Here is a 6,581-nt window from a genome sequence, read left to right on the forward strand (position 1 = left end):
TTTTCTTGCATGTTTAGCCATGTATAAAATAGATTATTACAGTAACACATCAATATAATCTATACATGAATCATTATCAATCTGTAGAGATGAAACCTTAAACGTTGTTTATTTGTTTGTTGGGTACCAGGAATTGAACTCAGGGGCACTTGACCACTGAGCTACTTTCCCAGTCCTATTTTTTTTTTTTTTTTTTTTTTTTTTTTTTTTGCGGTGCTGGGGATTGAACCCAGGGCCTTGTGCTTTGGAGGCAAGCACTCTACCAACTGAGCTATATCCCCAGCCCCAGTCCTATTTTGTGTTTTATTTAGAGACAGAGTCTCAATGAGTTGCTTACCGCCTTGCTATTGCTGAGGCTGGCTTTGAACTTCACAATCCTCCTGCCTCAGCCTCTGGGATTCCAGGTGTGTGCCCAGCTAAACATTGTTATTGATACCATGCACAAATTGTTTGGCACTCTTTGGACTGACAGTTGCCTAGGGAGAAAGTAGACTTGATTGATACAGTGATTGCTTGCAGTGGAGGTAGCGCTGAGCTCTGTGCCTAGTGGCACTGGAGATGGATCCCAGAGGTTGCCCTCCTGGGACGCTGGTCATGTGGCATCCAGTGAAGGAGTCCAGTGGAGCAGCAGTCATGATTGTGGGCTGAGGAGCTTGTTTTCTGCAGAGAGCATATAAAACAGGACATTTTGTGACCTGATTAAGTGACAGGTAGGCCAGGGAAGCAAGTGGGGAGTTGTTGGACCATTCAGATCCTCTTGCTGGAGGAGAAAGAGAGACTGGCAAAGTCACCTTAGACGACTAAGAGATAAGCTCTTAGAGAGTCGGGTAAGGAAGGAAGGCACTGGAGAGAGAAAACAACTGGCTTTGTGGATTTGGGTTGAGTCCCTGAGAGTTCAAGACAGGTCTTAGACTAGATGCACCTGACACCACTGTGGCCAGTTATCAGTAACTGGGAGATGCACTCTGGGCTCAGTCCTCCAGGGATTCTAACCACCACAATGGGAAGATTGCAAAGGGAGATAGCTGAGCCTGGAAAGTCAGTTCAAGTCCCTGCGGATGATGGTGGGTTGGTTAAGGACTCCCTTGTCTCTGTCTGAACAACCAGCTTGGGAAGAAGTCTCTTGCTGGAATCATTTGCCCATGTTTAGGGAGGGGAGGTCAGACAGGTTTTTGTAGGATGAACACCAGATGGATTCTAGGTCTTGCTTTACCCTGTTGAACATTCTCTCCACCTTGGGACCCACGTACAAAATGAGCTGGCCTTCCTGCTTTACAGGCATGTGGTAAACGCAGCCAGCACTGCCACTTGCTGGCTTTGTAATATTGAACTAGTTCTTTAAAGTTTCCTCACATGTAAAATGGGGGCAATAATTGTATCCTACCTCATTTAGTATCAACTAAATGTCAATTTATTTAATTTACAGATTATCCATGTGATGCTCTCAATACAGGGCCTGATTTACAGTTAGTACTCAATAAATACTTGCTAAAATTATTGCTGCTAGGATGCTGAACCATTTGGGAAAGCTTAATTGAGGACAATTAGGAGGCAATATTGTATAAAGCCTGCTACTCAAGAGGTGGCCCCAACCAGCAGCATTGGCACCATGTGGGACCTTGTTAGAAAAGCAGTCCTTAACCCTAACCAGGACCCACTGAGCCTGTACCTGTAGTTTAACAGCATTCCCCAGGTGACTGTATGCACATTAAAGTTCAAAAAACACTGACACTACATCATGGTGACTACAGTTAATAATGTGTTGTAGGCAGTAGTTGAAAGTCGCTAACAGAATACATATTGAGCATTCTCAACACACACACACAAACATGCACACATACACACAGATAACATTAAATAGCTGGATTTAGCCATTCCACAATATACACATCATGTTACAAACATACATATAAATCTATATGATTTTTTTTACTTGTCAATTAAACATAAATGTTTTTAAAAACTGATAAATAAGTACTGACAAATCTAATATTTATTAATTGTGTCACTGGGCAAGTTACTTGCCATGCTGGCTTATTTTGCCACTGTAACAGCTTACCCAGAGTCTGTGGGTCACAGTGGTTAAATGACTTAATAATGCAAAATGCAGCTTGACTTGGTGGCTCATGCCTATAATCTAAGTGTCTTGGGAGGCTGAGGCAGGAGGATCTCAAGTTCAAAGCCAGCCTCAGCAATTTAGTGAGGCCCTAAGCAACTTAGTGAGATCCTATCTTGAATAAAAATGAAAAGGACTGGGGATGTGGCTCAGTGGCTAAGCACCCCTGGGTTCAATTCCTAGTGCCAGGGGAAAAAAACAGTGCCTAAAATGGTCAGTGCTCTTCAGTGTTGGCTGCCCGTGCCCTCCAGCCCCATTCTTGGGGTAGTGAGGGTCCCTCCCAGAACCTTGCACCCGGGGCATGGCTCAACACCTGGAGCATGGGGCGCTGGTGCAACTGGACAGTTGCCTCACTGTTCCAAGTCTCAGTTTCCCTCTGGTTCAGTTGGAATAATGCCTGGCTCCTGGGGATGCTGGAGCACCGAGAGGTGTGCAGTGAGGGCCTTGCTGAGCTGGTGCTCCAAAGCACACTTCAGCTTTATCAGTGGGCGTAGGTTGACTAGCAGCCACGCTGTGAGCTTGAGTGTGTCCCTGTGACACAGGGGCCTCACACCTCTTGCTGTTTGACCAACAGACACAGGAATTCCCTGGGGCTAGAACTTGGGTACCAGAGAGGACAGGACCAAGACCCTTATTGGCGAAGGAAGAAGAGATGGGCTTGTCCTGGGAGGCCAGACCCCTCCCAGGATTGCACCTAGATTCCCCACAAGACCCTAAGCCCCATGAGGTCAGGGCCTCTCTCTAGCTTGCCATGAGTTTATGTTGAGTCTAGCATTTCACCTGGCACAGGACGGCTGTATATTCTAGGTGCGCCGTGTGAAGAAGTAGAGACGACTGTTATGGGGTGCAACTTAAGAACAGACCGATCACCACTGAGAAGTCCAAATTTGAGAGTCTTTATTAAGCCGGCTGGCTGACTATCTCACACAATGCCAAAAAAAATGACTACTGGGAGGACAGCCCGACCATAGGGTTGTAGGGGTTCTTATACCAAAAATCACATTAATCATAAGTGTCTGTTGCTATGATTCGAAATTACAAACTAACATCATGAGATCATCAACAGAGGGAGAAGTGGGTCAAAATGACCCTTACCTAGGTACAAACTAAACAATGGTTACTAACATTCACACAATTACTGTTTACATGGTACATTGGTTAAGAGCAATAGAGATCAAAAGAGAGTAATTTTTCATTACATAAGAATTGTCGGGGCTGGCGTTGTGGCTCAGTGGTAGAGCACTTGCCTAGCACGGGTGAGGCACTGGGTTCAATTCTCAGCACCACATAAAAATAAGTGAATAAAATAAAGGCCTGTCAACATCTAAAAAAGAGAATTCACAATCCACTTAAAAAAAAAAAAAAAAAAAGAATTGTCATTTTGTATTGCTAAACATGTCTCGCTAAGTAACTGAGGATGGGTACAGAGGCAGGTGTCCCCATGGGAGAAGCTTATTTCCTACATAACATGGAGTCTCAGAGCAAAATGGAGCCTGTTTAGTCATTTCCCTCATAGTCTGGCCTATAACATTCTCATGGAGCCAGATCTGTCAGCCCATCACAAGACTGTGGCTACTAACTTGATTCCCAAAGGGAACCTGATTCCCTCTCCAGCCTTTGTTCCCTGGCCTCTCCTTCTCCTTCTCTGCTTCCCTGTAAACTCCCCACCACATATTCCTCCCCAGGGTGCTGGAAATGGAATTCAGGCTCTCACATGTGTTTGATAAGTGCTCTCTCACTCATCCGCACCCCAGCCCTTCCCTGGGCGTAATACCTCTGAACTGTGCTGTTAGTATTAAAGGAAAGACAACTACGCTACTCCTATCTTACCGTTGCCACTAACACCTATTTTCATGGCTCCTCCTGGTGACCCTGGTGTCACCACAGGAAGCCCATGTAAAGCATGAACAGTCTCCCCAAATCCCAGTCTTGCCAGAACCCAGGTAGACTCTATCCATGAGGCTAACAGAGAACCCCTCTATTTCAGCTAAGTTGGTATGCATGGAGAGGGGCATCCCATTGCTTGGAGAAGAATCTTGTGCATTGAATCTTGTGCCACGGCAGAAGTTGGCTGTCAGCTCTGCGGCCTCCCTCCTCACGATGGCAGTGGCTTCAGCGAGAAGGGCCTGGAGTGGGGCAGACCTGGGTCTGAACACTGTACTCTCTTGCTTCCTGTTTAACATTAGCCTAACTATTTATTTCTCCTGAACACTGATTTCCTTGTTTACAAAATGAGGATAATAGAAACTTCTTTGTGTAGGGTTGTCATGGGAATTGAAACGGAGCATGTTTCAGAGGTGTCCAAGTGAGACACTTGAGAGAGTGAACAAGGGTGTTATGAGTAATGCCACAAGGACCACAGGTGTGACCGCCACTGGCCCTGCAGACTGGTACCCTAATTAAAGGGCCTGTGCTGTGTACTCAGTGACTCCTTGTACTATTTTGACATTTGCTTAAGACTGTGATTTAGCAAATAAAGATGGTTTGAAATATCACATGCAATGTACTTATATTAAAAAATTATTCACTGTTTATCTGAAAATCAGATTTTATTGGATATACTGTACACTGGCAACACTCTTTCCTCTGAAAGACCCAAAAAGCTAGGTTATAAAGGTAAAATCCTGTTACAACTAATATCACCAAAGGGATTGTCTTCAAGAAACAAAGTGTTTATTTTTAGTCCCCAGTAGTCATTAAGGTTGTTTTCAAACTGGAATTAGGAGAAGGAGAGGAAGAAGATCCCATGAGGTGAATGTTATGCTTTAGTTCCATGTCCCCAAAAGCTCACATGTGAGACGATGCAAGAAGGTTTGGAGGAGAAATGATTGGGCTATAGTCTTAACCTGATCAGTGAATTGATCCCTGATGAGATTGACTGAGTGGTAACTGGAGGCAGGTGGGGTGTAGCTGGAGGAAGTGATTCAGTGAGGGTGTGGCTATGGGTACATATTTTGTATCTGGAGAATGGAGTCTCTGCTTCGGAATCATCATGTGAGTTCCTTCCCTCTACCACACACTTCCGCCATGATGTTCTGTCTCACCTGAGCCCCGAGGAATGGAGCTGGCCTTCTGTGGACTAAGATCTCTAAAACCATGAGCCCTCAAACTTTTCCTTGTTTACAGTTGTTCTGGTTGGGTCTTTAAGTCACAACAGCAAAAAAGTTGACTAAAACAGTGAGGAAAGCTGGGGGAAAGACCTGCCCCTGGGGACCAAGAGATCTGCTGAGAACAAAGACACCATAGACCCTGCAGGGCTGGAGGTTTACCTGAGGTTAAGAACAGTGATGGCTTTTGGGGAAAGATGGCATGGGAAGCTGGGAGGCAGTCAATGAGTTACATGTTTAATTCCTTGAGAGTGGAGGAGTTACTGGTCACTGATGTTAAGGAACAGGTGCCGTCTCCCTTAAACCTGACATTGGCAATGAGTTATTCACCTGCCAGGTTCAGAGACTTGCTGGGCAGAAGCCTTAGCAGAAGAGACAGCCTAGCAGGCCTTGTTCTCCACCTGCTCCTTTTTACAGTTCAAAGGTGATTTATGCTTTCTCTCTCCTGTTGGCATGACAGAAGATGGTAGGAGGAAGTTGAAGCTTGGCCATCTACACTCAGGTCTCAAGAACATCCCAAGTGTGTGCAGGAAGGAGTATGAGTAGGGAGGCCCCATGAGCTGGCTCCAAGGGTCAGAGGATGCTGCTATGGGGCCGGGGGCTCGGTAGAGCTTCTTCTCTTTGGGAGGAAGTGGTGTTTTTAAGGTATTTTAAGGTGCAAAGTGAGGGATGCAAGCAATTTGGGGTCTTTGGCTCTTCTCAATGGGTCTGTCCCCCCTTATTACCCACAGACAATTGGGGGTCCTTGAGCTCCTATAAATACAGCCCCCATGCCCAGCATCCTTTCCCTTTGGAAGCCCTGGAGTGGGAGGGAAGGAATTCAACCTGAGCACCATCCTGAAATCAGATGGTCAGGTAGAACAGGCAATTTGAAAGCCTTTGAAAAAGTCAGGCAGGAGACAACCTCGGACTCTTGTTCACCTGGGCTGAGGACAGGAGAAGCAGTGGAATGGAGTCCCTGGGTCTCTTTTTCCTCTTCCTCTTTCTAAAACAGTCAGGGTCATCACAACAAACTCCCCTGCTGCTCACCAAACCCCACATCCGGATCCAGAAACTGGAGGAAGAAGGTGAAGGGCAGACTTGAGGGCAGAGTCCTGTCTTCGGCCCATCCTTTCCCTCCTTTGGATGCAGGCATTTCTTCTCATTTGATAATTCTCTCACTCAGGTTTGGGCACCAGTTGGTTTCCACACTAACCCTTGTCCCTGGAGATCTGATTTCTTGATCATTCTCACATCCTACAAGGCAATGAAGAGATGATCTATTCTGAGGCATTCTCAGTGCTTTGGACAGTCAATTCTCTGTTGTAGACCTGTCCTGTGCATTGTAGGACATTTCACAGCATCTCTGACCTCCACCC

General features: G+C 45.9%; 1 non-coding gene across 1 annotated transcript; it reads right to left on the reverse strand.

Moving 5' to 3' along the window:
* Positions 1–208: 208 nt before the first annotated feature.
* Trnaw-cca (transfer RNA tryptophan (anticodon CCA)) lies at positions 209–282 on the reverse strand. The gene has a single exon. It is a non-coding gene; the product is annotated as a tRNA-Trp (tRNA).
* Between the last annotated feature and the right edge of the window lie 6,299 nt (positions 283–6,581).

This window comes from Sciurus carolinensis, chromosome 3 (assembly GCF_902686445.1).
Source record: "Sciurus carolinensis chromosome 3, mSciCar1.2, whole genome shotgun sequence".
NCBI lineage: Eukaryota > Metazoa > Chordata > Mammalia > Rodentia > Sciuridae > Sciurus > Sciurus carolinensis.